The 24,800-nt window shown below is 46.4% G+C and overlaps 1 pseudogene; it reads right to left on the minus strand.

The window, feature by feature from the left end:
* LOC109944218 (translation initiation factor IF-2-like) overlaps positions 1-24,448 on the minus strand; it is a 62,790-nt pseudogene extending 38,342 nt beyond the window's left edge.
* Positions 24,449-24,800: the final 352 nt, after the last annotated feature.

A 24,800-nucleotide genomic window follows, 5' to 3' on the forward strand; every position in this document is an offset into this window, starting at 1 on the left:
CCCACCATAACCGGAATGGGAGACCTCGTCTCAGGTCGCGTGAGGGGATATGTCCACTGCCAAGTTCACTCAGGTACTAGGCTTACCGATTTACCATATTTCTCGGCATGTGCTTAGTACATTCAAACGCTTGACTCACGGTACCACACCTTAATCCTTATTCAAATTTTTATCCCGTGAACAACCAATCCCCATGGATTGTTGCCCACACCCAACATCAGTACGATATGAAAGTGGGTACAATCAATGTCCTGACCTCGCGCGAGTGCTAGAAAAATCACTCGTCTTCTACCGAGATCTTACTTAATAAAGCAACTACTCGACCTATCATACTAGTATTCATCTCAAAAGGATTCCTGAGATCATGCAACTAGGGTTTCAAACAATTCCTACACCTAAGTGCACAATCAATCCTACAATCATTAAGTGAAGTAAAATAGCATAAATAACAGGTTATGCATAAAACCGGGGCTTGCCTTCCAAAGCAGTGGCAGACAGGTCCTCAGGTGCAGGCTCGGGTGCTGGATCCGGGGCTACCTCCTGAGCAGCTCCTTGCTCCGGCACGAGGATGTACTCTCCGTCAGCAAGATTACAGTCTATCGAAATGCAATGAACATGTATGTCATGATTATGCAAGATTTAATAACATTATGCTAAAGAGAACTAAGTTAAGAAGTAACTTAGGGTTTCTTAGTCATGCGGGGCTTCCAGTGGGTTAGGCTTATTACTCTTTAGGCTTGGGTTTTCAGTGAAGATAACATAGTGGATGGGTATTGTCTTGATATAATTCAGTGGACAGATTACAAAGGTTTTAGTATGACATTAATTTACATTATTCATTTTCCTTTCTTTCATTCCCTATTTAGGGTTTCTAGTGTAGGTTTGAGCTACGACAGTGTTTTAATAATTTCCAAAAATTCTGTAAAAATTACAGTGGGTTGTCACTTGCTATTCTAGCTTGTTTTAAGAATTTGAGGCTTAAAGTACAAAGGCTAGGCTTTCAACAAAAATAACAAGAGTTATGCAAAATGGGCCACTTTACACTACATCTCTTAGTTAGGGGTAGGTTCTGTCCTAAAGGTTATTTTTGCTGGCATCCCATAGTAATAATAGGCTTCTGTGCTAAAAATCACAGAAAACTAAGGGGTGGTTATTTAGTTATGATTTTCTTAAGTTTAATGTCAAAAAGGCACTTTCTACTGCATTATTATTTGAAAAAATGTCAAACAGCAGATTTTATATTTTTCCTAAGTTCCCATTAATAAAACATTAGTTCTCCCAAGGGTGGGGGTGTTTTTACCTTGGGGTTATTTTTGTAGGGTTTTTCTAAGTTATCCTTATTTTATTAAAATAAAAGGTATCCTACTCCTTTTATACTAAACCAGGGTATGATATATTTTTCCAGTGAACTACATTAAATAAGTATCCCAACAAAAATAGGGGTGTTCTCTGCTTCATTGCTTAAATTACATTTTCTATTTTTCTTATCCTTAAGCATATTATAGAATAAGGGGTAAAAACTAACTTAATGGAGTGGACAGAGAGGTTTAACATTTTTATTTGGGTTAGTAGGTAGATATAGACTTCTCAAAATTTTTCTAACCCCAGCCAAATAGTGGAACTAATTCTTGCCCTATTATTGAGCTTTTGGTCAAAACTATAATTAAATCAGAGCTTTAAAGTTTTCTATAGTACATAGGGGGTTTTATATTTTTCTTAAGTGGGTTACATTATTTAGAGTCTCACAAAATTGGTTTGACCAAATTTGGATGAACTAAACAGAAGTTATGGTTTTTCAAAGTTTTTGTCCAAATTAAAAACAGATTTAATAAAGGTTTTCTGGAAAAACAGTTTACACCGAGGTCCCTGGGTTTAAACTAAATCAACCTTCGCAAATCTACCCTCGCGCCACTATTCCCCTGTGTCTCTGACATTTCACAAAACCCCCTGACCTTCTCTCCCTCTCACCCGCAGTCCTTCCCCCTACGCAAACAGTAACCGCGGGAAAGAAAAGGGTGGCGCGGCTTACCGGCGGCGAGGGAGGTCCGGCGAAGGGTGGGGTTGGCTCGGGGAGACTCTGGCGGTCACGTCGAGGTACGGCTTAACGTCGGGGATGGCCGGAATCGCCCGGTCCACGCGCGCAGGCGGGTGTCCTCGTTGGCGGCGAGTGTACCGGCCAAACCACGGTGAACTGGTTCAATCCAAGGGCACGGTGAGCTTCACGGGGTAACATAGCGACTGTGTGCACAAGGAATCGAAGGATGGTTGAGTGGATTACCCGGTCCACGTACTCCGGCGGGGTTGAGAGCTCCGGTGAGCGTGGACTGGCTTCTCCGGCAAAGCAAACTCCGATTCCTCGCTTGGGGAGCTTCACGGAGGTGTGCACAGTCTTCTCCGAGGGCTGGACGGAGTTGGGAATGGCTCTACTGGTCGGTCTACGGTGACAGAGGGATTGGGCGGCCGCGGACACGCTGCGCACGGGCAAACGACGGTGAGCTAGACTCCGGTGAGGTTCGAGGGTGCGCGGAAGAGTACAATCGAAGTCTGGGAGGGTTTTATAGGCGCGGGCGTGGGCCATGGCGCTGGCTTGGCTCGGGCGCGGCGCTGGGCATGCGGGGGCGCGCGCGAGCGTGCTCTGGCGCGGGCAGGAAGTGTCGAACACGTGGAGGTGTGTTTCTTCTATTGTTCAAACGTCTCCAGAGATCGCAAACGTGCGAATCTTGCCATGAATCCGGCGCAGACCTCTTCCTGGCACCTAGGGCTATCTCACATGTGTGAGTTCCAATGGAGGATACGCCCTAGATCAGGAGATAGACGGGAGCCAAATCTGGTTTGTCTCACTGCCCACCTCGCGACAAAACTGATGCCAAATCCTATCAAACGTCCAAGTCTCGGTTTCCACTTTTTCCAGGGGGGCCTTAGGTGGTATACCACATTTTTGGTATAGAACCTAAGTGGTTTTGGTGCCATCTTGAAGGTGAACACGGTTGGTCTTTGGATTAGGGCTAGAATTTGACTTAGAGAGAAATAGAGAGCCCTAGCTCTCTCTCCACTTGGAGATTTGATTCAGGGTTTCTCCAGGGGTCTTTTTGCAATATTTCCCTCCCCTAAGTGCTGGTTATAAGGTTACTTAAGTTTTGGGTAAAAATTACTCATGCTTTGCACACTTGTTCACTCTCTTTCCCCTCTTACCTAGGGTTTTGGGAGATAGGGTTTAAGAGAGTCTAGGGTTCTTCTCCCCTCTTATCCAAGGTAGTAAGTGTGCAAGGATTAGAGTAATGCTTTTTAGGTCATTGGCAACTTGATTAGCACATGATCTCCAAAGTTCTTATGTGTTGCCCTAAGCCTTTACCTCATATAATTCACAGTCCTTAGTGTCAAGGTGTGCTCTAGCCATGGTAACACCTGGGGTGTTACAAAAGTACTGCACTGCCGTCCGAAAACTGGAAGATAAATTTGAGGGTCTGGAATTTCATCATGTAGAAAGAGATCGGAACACAGCAGCCGATGTATTGTCCAAGCTAGGATCCAGTCAAACTCAGGTCCCACCTGGAGTCTTTGTACAAGAAATACTACAGCCGAGCATCTCAATGGATCAAGCAGAAGAGTGTAATATTGTGAATCAACTAGAGTCAGACTCTGATGACTAGAGAAGGCCAATCATCAGGTATATAAAGAATGAAGAGGAACCGGATGACAAAAATGCGGCCGAGCGTATTGCCAGACAGTCGGCTCACTACACACTCATTGGGGAGACATTATACAGAAGGGGTGCATCAGGCGTCCTCATGAAGTGCATTCTCTCATCTACTGGGAAGCGACTTCTGGAGGAGGTCCATGCCGGGCAATGTGGAATACATGCGGCGTCCAAGACACTAGTCGGGAAGGTTTTCAGGTCAGGATTCTATTGGCCAACAGCGAAGAGTGATGCAGCCGAGTTAGTTCAGAGGTGCGAAGCTTGCCAGTACTTGTCAAAACAACAACATCTATCAGCACAGCAACTGCAGACCAAACCAGTAACTTGGGCCTTCGCATGCTGGGGACTGGATATGATTGGACCTTTCAAGAAAGCTCAAGGAGGATACACTCATGTATTGGTAGCAATCGACAAATTCACTAAATGGATAGAGTTCAAGCCCATTGCTTCTTTAACCTCAGCTAAGGCCGTGGAATTCATACAAGACATAATATTCAGATTCGGGATACCAAACAACATCATAACTGACCTAGGATCCAACTTCACAAGTTCAGAGTTCTTCGACTTCTGCGAGCAAAAAAGCATTCAGATCAAGGATGCTTCTGTAGCACATCCAAGAGCCAACGGGCAAGTTGAGCGAGCCAACGGGATGATACTGGGGGCACTCAGGAAAAAGGTCTTCGATAAGAATCAAAAGTTCGCAGGAAAATGGATAAGGGAATTGCCCTATGTCGTCTGGAGCCTAAGAACCCAGCCTAGCCGAGCTCTACATGGAAACACTCCTTTCTTCATGGTCTATGGGTCAGAGGCAGTATTACCAGCCGACCTCAAGTTCGGAGCGCCAAGGTTGATCTTCGAAAGCATAGCAGAAGTCAAAGCCACCAGACTGGAGGACATTGATGTACTCGAGGAAGAACGACTGAATGCAGTAATCCAATCAGCACGATACCAGCAGACTCTAAGGCGCTATCACGACAAGGCCGTGCGGCAGCGATCCTTCTCAGTAGGAGATCTCGTCCTCTGCCGAATTCTAACGGGGGAAGGAAAGCACAAGTTATCGCCCTTATGGGAAGGACCATTCATAGTAGCAGAAGTCACTCGGCCAGGATCATATCGTCTCACTCAGATGGACGGCACAGAAGTCGGGAACTCCTGGAATATAGAACACCTCAGGAAGTTTTATCCCTAGCTGTATTTCAAAAGCTATCGGGACGACGATGTACTCTGTAAAATGGAAATATGTCATCAATAAAAGAAAAGGCTTCAAAGATACTCAGTTTGTTCATGATTAACTTGCATTCTTAATTAACTCGGGGTGACCACTATGCCCTGCTGAACGGAGCAATCGGCTTAAGTCGGCAACGACTTAAACCGGTGCAACATGCTTGCGCTTACTTAACTCGGGGTGACCACTATGCCCTGCTAACGGAGCAATCGGCTTAAGTCGACAACGACTTAAACCGGTGCAACATGCTCGCGCTTACTTAACTCAGGGTGACCACTATGCCCTGCTAACGGAGCAATCGGCTTAATTCGGCAACGACTTAAACCGGTGCAACATGCTCGTGCTTACTTAACTCGGGGTGACCACTATGCCCTGCTAACAGAGCAATCGGCTTAAGTCGGCAACGACTTAAACCGGTGCAACATGCTCACGCTTACTTAACTCAGGGTGACCACTATGCCCTGCCAAACAGAGCAATCGGCTTAAGTCGACAGCGCCTTAAGCCGGTGCAACATGCTCATATAACTCAGGGTGACCACTAAACCCTATTAGCAAAAGCAACCGACTTAAGTCAGTAGCAACTCAAGGCGATCTGACGCGATTATGATTACTCACATAGGGATAGCTTCTATATCCCGCAAACAAGTTTCAAAACCATCGCACATCATTTTACTACTGCAAATTTACGAACTGATGAATTCTGAAACAATAGGAGAATAACAATGCCATTTAAGTACTGAAATGACGTCCTCTAACAAATGTCTGACCATGCTAACCGCGCGCTCAAAGCACGCAAAGTGTTTCTCTATTTTGTGATATCTTTCTCAGGGGCAATCGACGAGGAAGGGCGACTCGAGGAATCAGGAGCAGCATTCACGTCAGCCCTTATATCTTCGGGAACAACCACGCCGGGTCTCCTCATCAAGATTCGCCCCGCCCGAATAGCCTTATCCATGGCTCTGTCGCGATGGGCTCTGAGAGTAACGGAAGTTTCTTCAGCAACCTTGACAGCCAACCGAGCAGCTTCTAACTCCTGGGCGATGGATTTCTTGGAAGCACGGAGTTCTTTGATAGTAGCATCCTTCGCTGATATCAATTGCTTGAGCCGAGTCACCTCATCCGTGGATTCCTGGACCTTACAGCGTTGGTTGTCTAACTCTTCCATGGTGAAGCGATGACTTCTCTCCAGGATGGTGAGCGAGTTGCTAGAATCGCGATACAATCTGTCAAGACTGTCGCGAGAAGCAGCAAGGATACGTTTTTCTTCCTACAAACAAAAGTCAACTCTCTCAAACATCAAGCAAGCAATAGGAGCACAACAAGGCAAGGCACAGTTTCATAAGTCACCTTTTCAGAATTAAGCTGGGCGTGAAGGGAAGAGCTCAGTGCATTGGTGTCATCTAAGGCAGCAGAGACCTGAGCTAGTTCAGTCTGACTTTGAGAATACTTTTCTTCAAAGTCATAGCACCGCTGGACTAATTTAGCCTGATCTCGAGAATGTTTTTCTTCAAGAGTGGAAATCTGCCGAGTCATACCTAGCAGGAGACAATCAAACAAAAGGGGTTAGAATGTAAAGCAGTTTAATAGTGAAGACAAAGAGAAGCAAAAAAGCACTAACCAGCATTGGTTGCCTCCAAGTTAGAGACACGATGTTGAAGTAACACTGGATTCCAACGCGCAAGAGACGAAGCTACTTCTGGAACAGGAGCACCCTGTAACCTCAGCTGGCTAGCCATCCCGTCCACCAAAGCCTGATAAGGAGAGCAGATGAGTGTAATGACAGCAGTTCATGCGATGCAAAAATCAAGCTAAAGTATATCACAGTACCTGGAGGTTGGAAAAGAACAAAGGGACCCCCAAATCATGAGAGATCAATTGATGACCGGGTGTAAGGCCGCCACCCGAAGCAGCTTGCAACGAACCAGCAGGCACCAACTCAGTGCCATCAACAGAGCCCAAAACTTGGTCAGCGGGGACGCTGCCCTCTAAAGCGACTCCCTGGTCCAAAGCTTGGGCTACCACCATGCAGCCGGAGTGCGGAGGCGATCCCGCATGAACGTCCATGGAAGTACAAGAGGGAGACCCCGCTTGGACACCCTCGGGGGCTGGGTCATAGTTTGCACTGCCCACTTGAGCCGGATCATCCCCGGCAGCACCCTCGGGGGCTGGGCAGTGGCTTGCACTTCCCATCCGAACCAAGTCATCCCCGGCAACATCCTCGGGGGATGGGCAAGTGTCAACACCATCCTTGGGGTCCAAGTTCTCTGCGGTAGCCACCTCTAAGGCTGATGGGCCCCCAGTTACTTCCATGGGATCAAGACGATCCAAGTCAGTCTCCTGACCCTCGAGATCGCGCTCTAAGGTCGACGAGGCACGGGATGACCTCAACCCAGCATCAAGCACATCAGCACAAACCTCCATCACGCCATCATCCGCTGGCTCCGAGAACAAATCCTCTGGAACCATATCCTCAAGAGACTGATCAAAATTCGCCAGGGACAATTCTTGCAGACCAATGAGAGCAGACAAAGCAGGAGAAGGAACTCCACTACTTTCACCACTAGCGATGAACTGCCGACTGTTTTTCCGAGTCAAAGGAACTTCATCCTCTTCCTCCCCGTCGTCTTCATTAGCAACACAGGCAGCAAACCCATTGGGATCAGCAACAGATGGAGCACCCACATTGGGATCAGCAGCAGATTGGGCACACCCATTGGGGTCAGCGTCAATAAATTCAGTCACAGGCACTTCTTCAGCAACAGGAACCGAAGTACCAACATCCCGATCCAAACTGGATACTCGCCGGAGGCGTCTCTTTTTCTTTTTCTGCTCATCAGCAGAAGGATCAGGTTGATTGGCTCGGCAAGGGCGCCTCGGGCGAGTACTGGCAGGCTTCTGAATATCCAAGGTCGTACCAGCCTCTGGGAGGGGCACCACCACCAATGTCCCAGCAGGAGCAACATCAGAAGAGTCCTCAGCCAACAAATCAAGCATAGCACTTATCTCTGCATCACTAGGATTCAGGGGCACCTCAAAATGGACTTGTCGTTCATCATCAGGAATCTCCCCGAGCGAGGCAACCAAGGCACTAACTTCTTCAGCAGAGGGCCGCACTCTAAGGCCCAAACTGCCATCAGTGACAGGTGGATTCGACACAAAAAGAGTGAAGGCTTTGGGAGGAGGCAAGTTCCAGGCTGAGTATGCCACTGGGGCACCAACATTTGACACCTTGCCTCTAAGGATCATCTCAAGTCGGTTCACCAAGTCTACAGAGGGAATTCTTCTGTTGGTAACCCGAGTTGAGTCGGCTAGGCCTCGATACAGATAAGCCGGGTATGCCCTGTCCTTCAACGGCTGAACATTCTTGAAGACAAAATCAGCAACCACAGCTTCAGCAGTCAGACCCCTCTCCTTCAGCAATCCAACTTCAGCTAGCAAAGCACCTGCCTCAGCTACCTCCTGATCCTTGGGGGACTCGGTCCAACTTGGGGTGCGAACATCCGGCTGTCTTCCCGACCGAGGGGGGAGAGAGTTTCCATAATTCTCAACAATGAACCACTCCAAGCGCCATCCCTTGATGCTGTCTTTGAGAGGGATTTCGAGATACTCAGTCTTCCTCCCGCGGCGCATCTCCAAGCTAGCACCCCCAACCAACTGAATGTTGTCCTCCGGCCATCCTAGGGCGACAGTGATACAAGTACTTCCATAACCCAAAATGTGGCAGCACACCAAGAAAAGCTTCGCATAAATGAATGAAAATGGAAATTTGCAGGATAGAATTGGGATTCAGATGGGTCAAGTTAATATGGTATAAATCAAGGAGGCCACGGAAAAAGGGAGAAATGGGAAGACCGAGGCCGCGGAGAAGGAAAGGAGCGTAAATCACGGATTCATGGGTATCCTCAGTCGGGACAGTGACCGCATGGCAAATCCGCCAAGAACAGAGCTCCCTCGGGGGAAGAACCCCGATGGACACGAGGTGGAGAAGTTCGGGCTCGGAGATGACAGACATGTGGTTACCTGCGAAAGGCAACTGGCTGTTGGGGTCGATTGGAGGAATCACCGCGGTAGACGAACTCGAGGCTTTCCTCTTGGGTGCCATCTTGATTCTACCGGCGAGCAGAGTGGGAGGCGAATTGCAGAGAGGATTCGGAAGCGAGAAAGCAAGAACTGGGGCACGGAAAGCAGAGGCGGCTAAAAGCGCAGCACTTATGAGATAATCCCGAGCCAGATATTGTTTCAAAAAGCGCCCCGTCAGCACCCGGCGGTTACTTCCAAAACACCGGCGTGCCACGTCATCACCCGGCAGTTACTTCCAAAACACCGGCGCGCCACATCTTCACTCGGCTATTATCCTCAAAGTGGCCCACGCAGCCCGCTATCGCTCGGCGTTACCTCTAAAACGCTGACGTCGCCATCAAGTCGCTCGGCAGTTGGCTCTAAAACTCCGACATCGTGTTCAGTCACTCAACGTCACCTCTAAAACGCTGACGTCGTCTTCAAGTCGCTCGGCGTTACCTCTAAAACGCTGACGTCTCCCTCAAGTCGCTCGGCAGTTGACTCTAAAACTCCGACATCGTGTTCAGTCGCTCAGCGTCTCCTCTAAAACGCTGACGTCATCTTCAAGTCGCTCGGCGTTACCTCTAAAACGCTGACGTCGCCCTCAAGTCGCTCGGCAGTTGACTCTAAAACTCCGACATCGTGTTCAGTCGCTCGGCGTCACCTCTAAAACGCTGACGTCATCTTCAAGTCGCTCGGCGTTACCTCTAAAACGCTGACGTCGCCCTCAAGTCGCTCGGCAGTTGACTTTAAAACTCCGATATCGTGTTCAGTCACTCGGCGTTACCTCTAAAACGCTGACGTTGTCTTCAAATCATTCGGCGTTACCTCTAAAACTCCGACATCGTGTTCAGTCGCTCGGCAGTTACCTCTAAAACGCTGACGTTGTCTTCAGTCGCTCGGCAGTTACCTCTAAAACTTCGACGTCGTCTACAAGTTACTCGGCAGCTACCTCTAAAAACGTCGAAATGATGCCAGAGTTATTTACTTACAAATTCCAAGGAAATCAACTTCACAAATAAGCAGGATAATTGGCACAGAGAAAGCAACATAATTTCTTCATTAAAGGGAATATATCATACTTACAAATCAACTCATTATGAGTTGATACTTCCGTACTACTACTACTACTACATTACATTATACTACTACTACTACTACTACTACACTACACTATACTACTCTACACTACTAAATGCTATTACATTATTCTAACTATACTATACTAACATCTAAGGACCAGTGGCATCTAGCCACTGGCCCTGTTGCTGCCCCTGCTGCTACCGCCGCTGTCGCCATCCTTGCTGCCGCTGCTGCCGCCCCAGCCGCCGCCGTCACCGCCGCCACCGCCTTCGTCGTCGTCATCGTCCTCGCCATCGCCACCGCCGTCCTCCTCGGACGAGTCCTCCTCATCCGAGGAGTACTCCGACTCATTCGAGCCCTCGAGCCCGGAGCGCTCGACAGCCCAGATGTAAGTCCAGACCTTCGCTGCAAGCCCCTGGGAGTCGTCTGAATCATCAGACGACTCACGCAAAGGAATGGGAGCCGGGGACCCCTCGGACTCAGAGGAGAACTCCTCCTCCGAGTACTCTGAATCACCGAAGTCCTCGGATGGAGGAGTCGGCTCACGCTTGCGCTTGTTGTTCTTGCCCATGGTGGAAGCGCGAGAAGGAGAAGAAAGCAAGTAGTAGAGAACAGCAAGAGATATGAAAAAACCGGAGAGACAAAAGCACTATTTATAGAAGAAGAAGGCAACCGCTCACCTCCAACCACGGTCACTGAACAGTCGTGAGGCATTCAATACACACTTCAACTCGTCTGAAGACACGTCAGGCGGCTGACGTCGTTTCACGCAACGCAACACCCATCGGGACTCCAGTCAACAGCATGGACGATATGATTACACCCGCCGTCGCATCACATTACTACTCAGAAGCAGCCGGCTAAAACACTCAGCGTACCAAGTCGTCCCTTGTCCACACCCATTGGGGGGGACGCCCAGGAATTATCAGTATATTTTTCAAAACTGTCACATCTGTGCAGGGCGTGCAATGAATACCTCAAGACAAAAATGAGATATCAGTAAGGAACGGAGGAAAGCCAAATATAGCCGGGGAAGTACAGAATCTGACCGACAAAAGCGACGTGAAGACTAGACAGGGAACGTCCATCAAATGTCCAACCAGTTGCAGAACAAATAAATTGCACCACATAGCGAGATATGGGCAGATCACGAACCCGGCTGAAAAAGACAAAATACATGCTGACCTCTAAAGCATGATATGGATGACATAATGCTGACCTCTAAGGCATTCAGAAAAAAGAAAGGGTTATTCTCAGCAAAAGGACACAAAATGAAGACCTTCGAGAGGATTATTTTCAAAAATCCACTCAAAGCTCGGGGGCTACACCCATTGGGTGCACCTTCGGTGCACCCCATGAATCACCATTTCAAGCCAAGATAGTGCTGACCTCTAAGGCATAAGACAAGATTAAAGACAGGGCCAGCCCTCAACCAAAGCACAAGAGTAAGATGAAAGTAATTTCTGATGAAGACCTTCGAGTAGATTATTTTCCAAAATCTACTCGAAGCTCGGGGGCTACACCCATTGGGTGCACCTCTGGTGCACCCAATGAAGTTCAGGGTCCTACAATATGAAATGCCGACCTCTAAGGCACAAGCACGAAACAAAGCTTCAGTTTACGAGTGATCAAAGCAGGAGGAGACAGTAAGAAATCGTTTTCCCCAAATTACCTGCAAGCTGGACCTGGGATCTTTGGGCTGATTACCTCAAAATCAACCCAAAGATCGGGGGCTTGTGGGGGACAGATATCCCCCGGGTCCACTGGAAGAGTAAAAGACCTCACGAAAGGCCCAAGGGCCCAATAAATCGTAAGGTCATTCTTTCGTGGGCCTAGGGAGGGACAGTCAGCAAAGCAGGTTGACATGAGGCCGGATTGGTGCAAGCCCGAACGGCCCACAACGTCGAGCGAGCGACCACAACAGAGATCCGACTTTCCCGCGCTAGAGCCCCCATGCAACGGAGCCATGCGAGGATAGGTCGGCAGAACTATAGGGAGATAAACTCAAACAGTTCACTATCTTTTAGCTACACATTGTTATCATATCCACTTGTATTGCCCCACGGTCGAGTATATAAGGCCTAGGGGGCACCCCTTCAGAACGATCGACCCTATTACTCAGCCACCCACCTCAACTCTCTGCATTCTCGATTCAGAGAGTCACCTTGTAACCTCATTCACCAAGCATACTCCCCAGGACGTAGGGTATTACGCATCTCTAAGCGGCCCGAACCTATAAACATTGTCCACTGTCCCTCGTGCATCTGGCATGAACCATTTTGCTACAGTCGGCGACACCGTCCTACTCCTAAAAATACCTTGAGGGGCAACCCCAGGTGTGCGGTCGGAGCCAAAACACCGACAGCCCTCGCTATCATTTGACTCTTATATCGCCTTCGGCCTAGAATCTGTAGCATGTTCTCTCATCTAGTGGAACTTTGTAAAGGCCTCACAGTAGATCCCTAGACAATCACCTTAGGAGTGTCTAAGGGTCTTGCAAACCCTGAATAAATGGGAAACACGTCTTGTTGGTAAAGCTGTGCAACTTCTGCAAAGTGTAAAACTGGTATATCAGCCATGCTCACGGTCATGAGCAGCTCGGACCCTCACATGAGTAAATTATTGAATTAAATTTAATCTATAATTTGCATTGCATTGTGGGATTTATTATTAATTGTGATCTCTTATTTAACTGGGATGGTATGTACTTATACTTAATAACTACGAATAAAATTTTGACCAACTTTAAAAGCAATGCTCAGCCTTAACTAGTCCTCTTGGTAAACCTTACACTTCGCATGAGCCCCCACCGTAAGTGAGCTCATGTACATTATTCTGCACTACATGTAGCGACGAATGTATGTGAGATCACTCTTGTTGTACTCACCCCCAGGTCAAGGATAGGTACCGCAAGATAAGGAGCATGAAGGATGTTGCAATGAGTTCGTGCGAGGTCTAGGCCATCGTCTCCCAGTCAACTATGGTTGTGGAGGATCATTGTCGTCATATGATGTAATTATTTAGTTATTTTGTACAGAACCCCTATTATGAAATAAAGATGTGACATTCGTTTCTGTACCATGAGTTATTATATGCTTAAGACTTGATCCTAGCACACATTTGATTCCCGCTCGGGTTTACCCTTAAATCAAGGTGTGACAGAAGTGGTATCAAAGGAATGTTGACTGTAGGACGTAACCTAGATAGAACTGGACAAACCCTTACCTACTTATGTTTGCTACTCTGATTCTTTCTAAAACTTTACTTAATCTTTTTCTCATCTTTTGTTGTTTACTCTGATTATTCTTATCTATTCTCTTTAAAGACTAAAGAGGATTTCATACCTTGGAATCCTGTACCTAAAGTGACCCTTAGGAATAGGACACATAATACTAGAAAAAACTATTTTGTAGGTATCTACATGCTTGAATGCTTATTCTTATGATATATGTCTCATTTGGATCTTTGATTGAGTATGATGAGTTGTGGAGGAATGTCCACAATGCATCTGCATATACTTAGGTATAAAAATATGGTTATAAGATAACTAGAAAACTTAGAGTATCCCCCATTAAAATATATCTTAATAGATCCATCTCATCTTGAAATATTCTATCTTATCTCTATTGATTCATCTTGTCCTAAATAAGCATACTTATCATACCCAAATGGAACAATCATGATCTAATCCAAATTAATTAGATCCATCTAGCCCAACCTAGAGACAAAACATCAAACCAAAATTCTACATAGATTCCTTCAGCTTGAAATCACCTACTAAGATATTTGTTCTATCTACTAAGTTATTTCTCCTACAAATCTATCTTGACAATGTCTCTAAGCTAGATGGTTAATACCAGGATAGGAGAAGGTGTCGATCAACCTTCACGCAATCGCTGGAGAAGGGCAGTAGTTAATCTAGGGCTAGAGATGGTCCCCCAAACCCTCCGCCTACTAGGTCGAAGCCTTTTTTGCCGCCCAAATCCAGCTACCGTAATAGATGTCTGATGCCATGGCTAACATGCAAGCTCAGCTCCACAGTAACCAGCAACACTCACACCTACCACCATCACCCCAAGATAAACATCGTGAATTCATGAGCCATAAACCTCCCACTTTTTCTAGCTCCCCAGACCCACTACAAGTTGATGATTGGCTGAAGTCCATAGAAAAGATGTTCAACATTGCCCAATGCACCGACAGGGAGAAAGTATTATTTGCATCAGGATGCCTCACTAGCCCCGCTGCAGACTGGTGGGATGCTTACTGCACAGCACATGCTACTGCTGACACCTTTTCTTGGGCGAAATTCTCTACCAACTTTAGGAACTACCAAATTCTTGCTGGTTTATGAAGATTAAGAAGGAGTTCCTATCCCTCAAGTAGGGATGCATGTCAGTAAGTGAATACAGAGACAAATTCATACAGTTATCTCGATATGCTCCTGAGGAAGTTGCAGATGATGAGAAGAAACAAGAACTATTCCTGGAAGGACTGATCGGGCCACTCCAATACCAACTGATATCCAACTCATTCCTGTCCTTCCAGAAACTTCTAGACAAGGCTATAGCTCTGGAACACAAGTGTGTTGAGCTAGGAGAGATGAAGAGACAGGCTACTAACTAGCGACATGCTAGAAGTAGTTCTTGTCGATGTTATGCTACATCACAAGGTACCTCAACTTGTGGCAATCCTGGACAACAATCTCAGCAGGTCCAATCTACCCCTCCTCAAGCAGGCATTCCAGTGGGTCTAGTTGTTCCTAACACTTTGTCACACCCGGTTTTGGAAGGTAAACCGAATGCGAACCGTGTACGTGCCAGGATCAGAACTCACGTACACAACGATTACATAATTGGACATCATCACACAATGCTCAAATTAAATAGCAGAAAGGTACTTTAATTACATCAAGATGTCCAAGACATCCACAGAGTCTAATACATAGCCATAGTGTTCAACATTAATATCAAAGTGCGGAGAAACGAAACATAGAAGATAAGCCTACACAGGCAGCTGACTAGGGGTTTGCCACTAAGATAAACTAGAACTCGTCGTAGCCCTGGAACTCCTCAAAGTCCTCCATGTTGCCAACATCTCCTCCTGAGCACTGGGTACCTTGGGGACAACCTGGGGTGGGGTGGCTTGTAAAGCAAGGGTGAGTACACATCAATGTACTCAACAAATGTCCCATTTGGCTAAAGTGGACTAGCTATATGTGGAGTTAAGGTGAAGCAGTTGCTTTTAGTTGGTCAAGTTTTCATTACTATAAGTAGAGCCAAATTTTAGTAATAAACCCAGTTATTACCTAGCAGCACTCCCTCTAAGAGGAAATACCAGAGATCAAAATTATAACCATCATTGTTAACCATCATCATAAAAGTAACCAAAGTTCTTCTAATCAAAGAGGATCCCAAGGCCGCTCTTAACTGTGAGCACGACTGATATACCAGTTTCTAACACTCTGCAGAGGTCGCACACTTTACCCATAAGTCATGATTCCCTTTCTGCCCGGGGTTCTAGCCTCCCCATTGATCACTACCAAGGTGACCTAGCAGGGTCTCACTATGTAGCCTTTACAAAGATTTCCCAGAGGTCATAGCCACTCGTTAGGTTTCTCCAGTTGATAAACACAGTACATCTCCCCAAAGGAAGGGTGACTAACAAAACCAAATCGAGAACCTCTGCAACCAGCCTCGGCAGAGCAAGTACTGTGCCCCGACCCCATTGACGGCCCTACGATGAAGCCAACTACTCCTCTGGTTCCTCTAATTAATCAGCTAAGGGTGTCCCATTCCACTCTCATGGTTACATTGTTATCCTGGGTTGTCACTCCCCAAACAGGTCCTTACGGAGAGGTACTGCGGAAACCGCCTAAGTCCCCTAAAGTATCACAGGAACATCATTGGGATAACATCATCGTATCATAATTATTCACATCATGTTCATTGATTAAGTTAAAGCAATAGCATAATGCTAATCAGAATAACCCAAAAGGTAAACAAGGAGAAGGTAAATACAGACTAGTCAATCCTTAAGTTTTAAATAATGTAATGCGGGACAGTGAATTATAAAGTAAAATAGGACATAACGGGTTAGAGGACACTTGCCTTCACCAGGTTATTGCTCAGAGAGATCTTCGGCAACACACTCAGGGACCACGGGCTGCTCGTTGTCTAAATAAAGCGATCATACATTCAATATATTTGGAAAGTACAAATGAACAACACATCAAACATGTACAAATATTGGAACACATCTCAAAAGGTATAGTATTAATTAAAGAAGAAGGAGATCACATTATAACATGAACTAATCTTAATTAGAAGTTGATTACTCTTTAAGTGTTGTCCATGATTACATAATCTAATATTATTCATTTTATTAAGACTTAAAGGTTAAACCAGAGATTAATTCTTATCTTACACATTATTAAACTCACAAAATTAAACATTCATTTCCTTCTAGGGTTTTCCTTTTTACTTATTTTATTAAAGGAATAAATCAACATATACATTAATCTTATATTCTAGGTAAAAATTAAAGTGTACAGACTATAGATGAACCTAATTTATTTGGACAGAGAATAATTTTATGAACATTTTGCAATTTGAACCACTAAATTTGGAGTTTATATGAAAAATATATGAAATAAACAAGTTTTGAAGTTTGAAAAATATGAAATTATGGCTAATTCTGTAATTATTTAAAAGCACAGGGGGCTGTTTAAAAGAACACATGGGCCTGACGCAAAAACCAGGGACGGTGGGTTTATTCCTAAAACCTGAGGGTCTCTTAAGGAAAAATACACGCGAAGGGGTATCGGGCGATCTCAACCATTGGATCTCAGATCAACAGACATGATTAGATCCCACAGACGCACGCGTGGGCGAGGGCGCGCGGGCGCGATTGACAGGCGAGGATGGGGTGTCAGCGAACCGAGGCGGGGCTGACCGATCGGGCCCGACGATAGAGGCGCGGGTGACGGGGAGAGAGGAGAAAAGTCAGATCTGGATCAGAGGGCTGAGGTTAGATCTACTCTGATTAAGTCTAAATCGCCCGATCTCGGACGGACGCCCGAGATCCAACGACTGGTGACCGAACGCGGGCGCGGTGGCGCCGCTCGATCTCGCGTGATGTCTCGCCGGAGATGAGGGGACTGGCCACGGCGATGCTCTAGGGGCTTGGGGAATAGCTCGAGCGCGCTCAGGGCCATCTGGCGAACTCGACCATGGGCTCAAAACCGGCACGGGGGCACCAGAGGGCGCAGAACACGACGAGGTGGGCTAACGGCAGCGCAGATCAACTCTAGCGAGGAATTGCACGGGCACTGGGGCGATACTTGGCGAAATAAAGGCATGGGAAGGTTGCTACCTCGAGTGCGAACTTCGGGACACTTGGGGAACGGCAGGGGTGCGGTGGAGCCTCGGGTCGATGACGGCGGGCTCCGGCTCCACAAGAAACGCTCCGGTGAGCGTGGACCGGGCAAATCAGAGAGGGGAAGGGAAAATCAAAGGGCATCCCGAGTAGCTGACGGCGAGACATAACTCACCGCTGCAACGAACCGGGCGCGGGCTTGATGGCGGCCGCAGAACGGACGACGGTCTTCGGTGAGCGGAGGCGGAGCTACCTGGTCACGTCCGAAGAGCGAGAGAGGGGGCGAGAGGGTTCGGCTAAGGGCACAAGTGAGCAGGGGGAAGTGGGCGAGCAGTGTGCGGCTTCTAAAGAGGTGCGGGCTCGAGAACGTGGCCGGAGAACGCGTAGTCGTGGGCGCGTCCACGGCGAGGGACGTGAGCGGGAGGTTGGGGATGGACTGACAGGTGGGCTCGGCGGGACAGAGAGAGAAGCGGGCGCGTGTGTGAAAGAAACGATGCCGACAGGGCTGGCCCACTGGGCAGCGGGAGGGAGAGAGGGGGCGCGAGGGCTGGCACCGACAGGTGGGACCCGCCTGTCAGGCACCAAGGGCGCGCAGGCGCGGGCGCGCGCACGCGAGGCTGGGCTTGCTGGGCCGACTGGGCTAAAATGGGTTTTTCTATTTCCAGGGAATTTTTAATGCCTTTTCCATTTATTTTCTCTAGGGTTTTCAATTCAAATTCAAACCAAGTTTCAAATTCAAACCAAATCAAACATGTGCAATGTAACACCCCTGGTGTTACCTAAAGCCCTGGCCAAAGAAGCACATTGGGTCCTACTCAAACTTTATGCTAAAATGGAAAGTGATGGGACTAAAAGTTTTAGAATCATGGCTAAGCTAAGCATTAACCATAACAAGAAGAAAACCCTATGCTCCATACCATGTTCACCCACAACCAAGATTCTAAAACCCTAATGCCTTCTTAAAACCTTAAACCCTAACCATGGGATTAAAAGGGTAAGAATGGGCAAATGATCAAAACATAAAAAGGAACCTTTACTAAAGATGAAGAGTATTAGTAAAGCTACAAAATTTAGTAAGAGAGAGATTGCAAAAAGGCCCAACAAAAACCTCAACTGAGTTCACCAAGTGGAAAGCACACTTGAGCCTTTAAAATTTCTCTAAGTCCCAAAAACCACCCTAGACCAAAGATCCAAGGTGTTCACCTTTGTGCTGGCGCCAAAACCACTTGGGCCAAATAGCAAAAAGTACCCAAATCATTCAAGGCACCTCTCTAAAAATTTGAATTCAAACCGAGTTCATTTGACATGGTTTGACATCGGTTTTTTCACTGGTGAACAGTGCCGACAGACTTGACTTGGAACCCGCGTATCTCCCAATCTAGGGCATATCTCCCATTGGAACTTACACAAACTAGCTAGCCCTAGGTGCCAGGAAGAGATTTGCACAAAACCCTTGGCGAGATCACTATAGGAAAACACTTAATTCCCGTCGGCCAGGAACCGACAGGAATAAATAATTCCCGTCGGTTTAGGGCTTATTCCCGTCGGTTGTCAGCCGACAGGCGTCAGGTGTCGGGGATAAGGTTATTCTCGTCGGCCACTAACTAGCGGACGAGAATTACGGCTAATTCCCGTTGGCCAAGTCAGTCGACGGGGATTAACTATTAACTCCCTTCGGCCAGGTCAGCCGACGGGGATTAATTGGGCCGACGGGAGTTAATAGTTAATTCTCGTCGGCTATGGTCAAACCGACGGGAATTAACTGGGCCGACGGGAGTTAACCTATAATTCTACAACAGCAACACCAAATTAGATATTTCTCCACAATTGCACAAATAACGTACACAAAACATACACATCACAAACATATGACAAAACATATCACATGAACATACACATCACAAACGCATTGATATGATTCACACATCACAAACACATTGATATGATTCACACATCACAAACATTTCAGATATGAGTTACGATCAAGTGTTTACAGAAACATAACGTCCACGAGTTAAAAAAACATAACGAGCATGAGTTCAAGTGTTTAGAGATAACCACCACTTGGGTGGTTAGAGCTTTGACCGCTGCCGCCACCACCACCAGGAGGAGGGAACACGAAGAGGGAGTCAACAAATCCAGTCCCTGCTGCGGGATCAGACCCACTACCACCCGCTTCGGGTGTAACTTATGCAAGTTAGCAAATATCAACACGTTAAATGTAAATATAAAACAGTATACAAGTGTATAAATTAATAGATAGTTATCAAACGTACCCTATCTCCAGGTGCAGGTATATGTGTCGGAGGGATGTTGAACTGTGGTGGTGGAGCTGGTGTGTTTGCAAACTGGCTCCATTGTGGTGGCGGTGGAAAATTTGTTGCCATGCCCTGTTGCTGCATTAACTGTTAAACATATGTGTTAATATTGAAGATGTTGTATTGAAATATAATAATTTAGAGTTCAGATTATATGTACTCACTTGATACATCGCTTGGTTATGTGCATTGCAAGCCTCCATAAATTCGCGTTGTTGTCTCATCTCTTCACGCATCCTCATAATCTCCAACTTCTGCTCGTTCGGTCGACGAGAGCATGAGCTACGGAAAGATGAACACGTACTCTGAGATCTCACCGACGACGAGTCAATGAATCCGTCGAAGAGTGTGTATCTATAAGTGATTCAAAAAATGTGATTACTGCATAATCAATTTAGTGTCAACCATATAATTTCATAAGTTAGAGCTTACCGTCCATGCGCTTTGCCACCACCACTTGCGTACACCACCGAGGGATCCACCGGTTCATGGTGCCAGTCGAAGTCAGGGCCATGGCGACGAACCATCTCCTCCCCATATGCCGCCTATGCATCATTCACAACCTTACAAATACAGGAATTTCTATACTTTGAATGTTTGTACTTATTGGCCAAAACTCACCAGCCGATCCGTGGCTGTCTGGCTGCAGAGCTGGTTAGGGTTGTTCGGGTCTAGTCCTTTGTGGCCCTCCTGGTAGACCTCAATGTCACTAGACTTTTGGCCACTCGTAGCTTCCTGTATAAACAAAAAACATTCATAAGAAATCATACTATTTGCTGATCGACATAGATAGATCAAACTTACCATTCTTTTAGCTTTTTGTATCATGTCGTCACCGCCAAACTTGTGGTTAGGATTGGTTCCTCGACATTGTCTGTGATGCGCTGATGCTTTCTAGAAGCCTTTGGAAGCCCAATATCGACACCAAGCATAGTACGCATTAGGCACGGGCACTATCCATGGAACCATCACCTGCGCACACAATGTTACATATTATATCAATCACAACAATCAATATAAAGGGTAAAACAAATTGAATACTAACCTCACGATATTGATCCTCAGTCAAATATATCTTTGAGGACCCTTCCTTTTTATTCAAGGGGCCTGCTTCTTCTGTATGCTTTTAAAAATACAGGTTTGTAGCCTGAATTCTCGTATAGTATATGGCATCCTTCACCAGCTTCTTTGCATTGTTTTGGAAGACACGTTCAGCGTGCCCCATGTAATCCTCTCTGTCAGGCAACCGATATCGAAGCTACAACATAAAGAATACAAATACAATGGTATAAGTCATAGATTTACAATATTAAGAAACATAACAAAAAATAATAAAGAATTCATACCCAAAAGTCATTACGGACTAGTCCCTGTCTGTCAGTGTGGTTTCGTTCCTTTTTAAACTTGTACTCGTCCCAGGTACTGACGAGCACCTCATCCTCAGTATCACCGTTTGACACCTATGAACAGTTTAAGAAAATAAGTTTAAGAAAACATAAACTAATTCACATATGAATAGTTTAAGAAAATAAGTCTTACACAAAGTATTTCTCCACCTCAGGCATATTCATGAACATGTACAGTAAAGCAGACTTCCGTTCTTCCATACTGAGGTGATATGCCTTGGGTGGACCAACGGCTTTGCCGTTTGTCTGAAAATCAAAAGATCACTACACGGAGGCATCTCTCGTTCATCATCATGGTACCTTTTCTTTCGAGCAAATACATTATGTTCTTCTGCAAAGTAACAACTTGTGAAGTGTGCTACCTCCTTTAGTTTTAATTGTTCCGCAATACATCCTTCAACTCTTGCCTTATTGCCCACCATTGCTCTAAGCTTCTTTAATGCTCTTTCTATATGAAACATCCACCTATACTGAACAGGACCACCGACCTTAGCCTCATATGGAAGATGTATAAAGAGATGCTGCATAGGATTGAAGAAACCCGGTGGAAATATTTTTTCCAATTTGCACAAAAGCACTGGTGCCTCTTTCTCCAGTTGTTCCATCACATCTCTTCTGATTTCTTTAGAACACAACTGTCTAAAGAAATAGCTAACTTCCGCTAACGTTTTCCACACAGCTTCGGAAATGTACCCATGAAACATTACAGGCATGAGCCTCTCCATAATTATGTGGAAGTCATGGCTCTTCAGTCCATTCATCTTCATTGTCTTCAAGTTCACAGATCTTCTAAAACCAGCGGCATAACCATCGGGGAATTTAATATCCTTCATCCACTTCATCACTTCTTTCCGTTGCTTAGATTTCAGACAATAGTCAGCTTTTGGTTTGCCTTCGTTTTCTCTAAGCACTTGGGTTGGACGATCACATATCACTGCTAAGTCCATGCATGCCTTGTCATTGTCTTTCGTTTTATCAGGGAAATCCATGCATGTATTTATGAGGGCTTGGCAAAAGTTACTCTCTTGATGCATGACATCGATGTTGTGCATCAAAATCAATGACTTAGCATAAGGAAGCTCCCACAAGCCACATATGTGAGTCCAGTTATGCTCCTCACCAAAACCTTGATACCTTTTCCCACTCTCGTCTAGGACAAGTTTCATATGCTCTTCTGTAATTTCTATCCCACTACGTCGCTTGGGCGGTCCCTTCGTAACGATGGTGCCCTTCCTAAATTCCTTTCTCTGCCTTCTGAAGGGGTGATTGAAGGGTAGAAAACATCTATGGCAATCAAAGTAACATATCTTGCCACCAGCACTAAGACAAAAACAATCTGTATCTTTAGCACAATAAGGACATGTCAATCTAGCATGCACGCTCCATCCAAAGAAAATACCATACGCCATAAAATCATGAACCAAGAATAGATATGCAACACGAAAATCGAATTTCTGCTTCTTGAAGCAGTCATAGGCTTCCAGACCTTGCCATAGCTTCTTTAACTCTTCAATCAGTGGTTGAAGCATCACATTGAGGCGTACGCCAGGATGCTCAGGCCTAGGTATAACAAGACATAGGAACATAAACTCATATTTCATGCAAAGAGCAGGTGGAAGGTTGTACGGCATGGCAATGACAGGCCAACATGAATACGACACAGCGGTCATATTGAACGGCATGAAACCATCAGTTGCCAAGCCGATACGAACGTTTCTTGCATCGCTGGCAAAACCTGGATCAAATTTGTCAAGAGCCTTCCATGCATCACCATCTGATGGGTGCACCATTAACCCATCTTGTCTGTCTGTACAATCTTTATGCCACCTCATGTGCATAGCGGTCTTCCTCAAGAGAAACAAACGTTTCACTCTAGGAGTGAGAGGCATGTACCGAAGCTGTTTATGTGCAACCTTTGTCACCACCTTCTCCCCATCTTCATTTACAAGCTCCACGTACCTCGACTTCCCACATTTTATGCATTTCTGTTCTCTGCCATGTTCCTTCCAAAAAAGCATACAGTTGTCCTGGCAAACATCAATCTTCTCATACTCCATACCAAGACCTTCAAGCAATTTCTTGGACTGGTACATGTCTTTGGGCATCTTGTGACCCGTAGGAAGAACCTCGCTAATCAAATCCACAAGCTCCTTGTAACAATTAATTGAGAATGCAAACTTGGACTTGATTGACATCAGCCGGGTCACGAATTCGAGGACAGTCACGTCAGTGTGCCCGTGAAGAGGCTCTTCTGACGCTTTGAGTAGGTCGAAGAACTTCTGAACCTCCGGTGTAGGTGAATCATGATGATCTGGTGCCAGTTCAGGCTACAGATCCTCAAGCATCTGGTCCATCCTATCAACATTATCTTCACTGTCATCAACTTCTACTTCTGCTGCTCGTTCAAGGCGTGACTCCCCGTGGAGATACCAGACCTTATAGCCTGGCACAAAACCATGCGAGCAAAGGTGTAGTGTGACCTGCCTCTTGGTGTGGCTCGTCATATTTCTACATTTATTGCATGGACACCTAATATTATCTATTTGTGACAAAGCAGCTGCATGGTCCAGAAACATCTGCGTCTTGGCAAACCATTCACTTGTGTGACACCCACCCTTCTTGAAACCTTCATACATCCAATCACGTCTATCACCCATTATTGCGACTGTGTGTATGAGTAAGAAGTGCGTGTGTGAGACATTCATGTTTCTAAACGTCACACATACATCTATAGATAAGTAGTTAAACTATATATATACATAACATAACTTCATCACATTAACATGATTAATACTTGCATAACATCAAATTCATTAAATAATAATATTTGAAATAACTACTATTTGTATAACACATCACATTCATCATCCAATTCATTAACTAATAACATTAAACAACACATTTTATATTTGCAACATAAAATTAAAAATAGCAACTACAATATATAAAGTCATATGAAGACTACTAACACTGTTAATTAACAAATTTAAACAAACTCTAATCACATAACAGTTAACTCCCGTCGGCCACAAAAACCCGACGAAAATAAAACATTACAATATATATAATATACTTCGCTTTGCACGGACGGCGGTGGTGGACGACGTCGGTGGACAACAATGATGGACGACGTTGATGTGGGGAGGCCGCGGCTACCGTGGACGGCGGCGGGCGACGGCGGTGGGAGGGCGCGCGGCCGTGAGCAGACGGCGGCTACCGTGGACGACGGCGGTCGTGGTCGGCGGCGGGCCTCGGCGGGCGCGCGGGCGGGGGCGGCGGCCATGGGCGGGTCGGCGACCGTGGGTGGGTGGTGGTCGTGCGCGTGGCGCGAGCACGCGGCGCGGGCACGCGGTGCAAGGGGCGGGCGCCGGGCTGCGTGGGCGGCGGCTACCGGCGGCGTGGGGCGGGCGCGGGGCGCGGGCGGCACGGCGGCGTGGGCGGCGCGGGTAGAGAAAGGTAGAAGAAACAGGAAGATAGAAGAAAGGGGCTCCCGGCGTCGGTTATTTCGAATAACTCCTGTCGGCCTGGCGGCGCGGCCGACAGGAGTTATTTAATCGTCGTCGGCCTGTGCGCGGGCTGACGGAATTAATTAATCCCCGTCGGCTACGTTGACTGGCCGACGGGAAGTAATTAAT

Source organism: Zea mays, chromosome 2 (genome assembly GCF_902167145.1).
Source record: "Zea mays cultivar B73 chromosome 2, Zm-B73-REFERENCE-NAM-5.0, whole genome shotgun sequence".
In the NCBI taxonomy this organism is placed as follows: Eukaryota; Viridiplantae; Streptophyta; class Magnoliopsida; order Poales; family Poaceae; genus Zea; species Zea mays.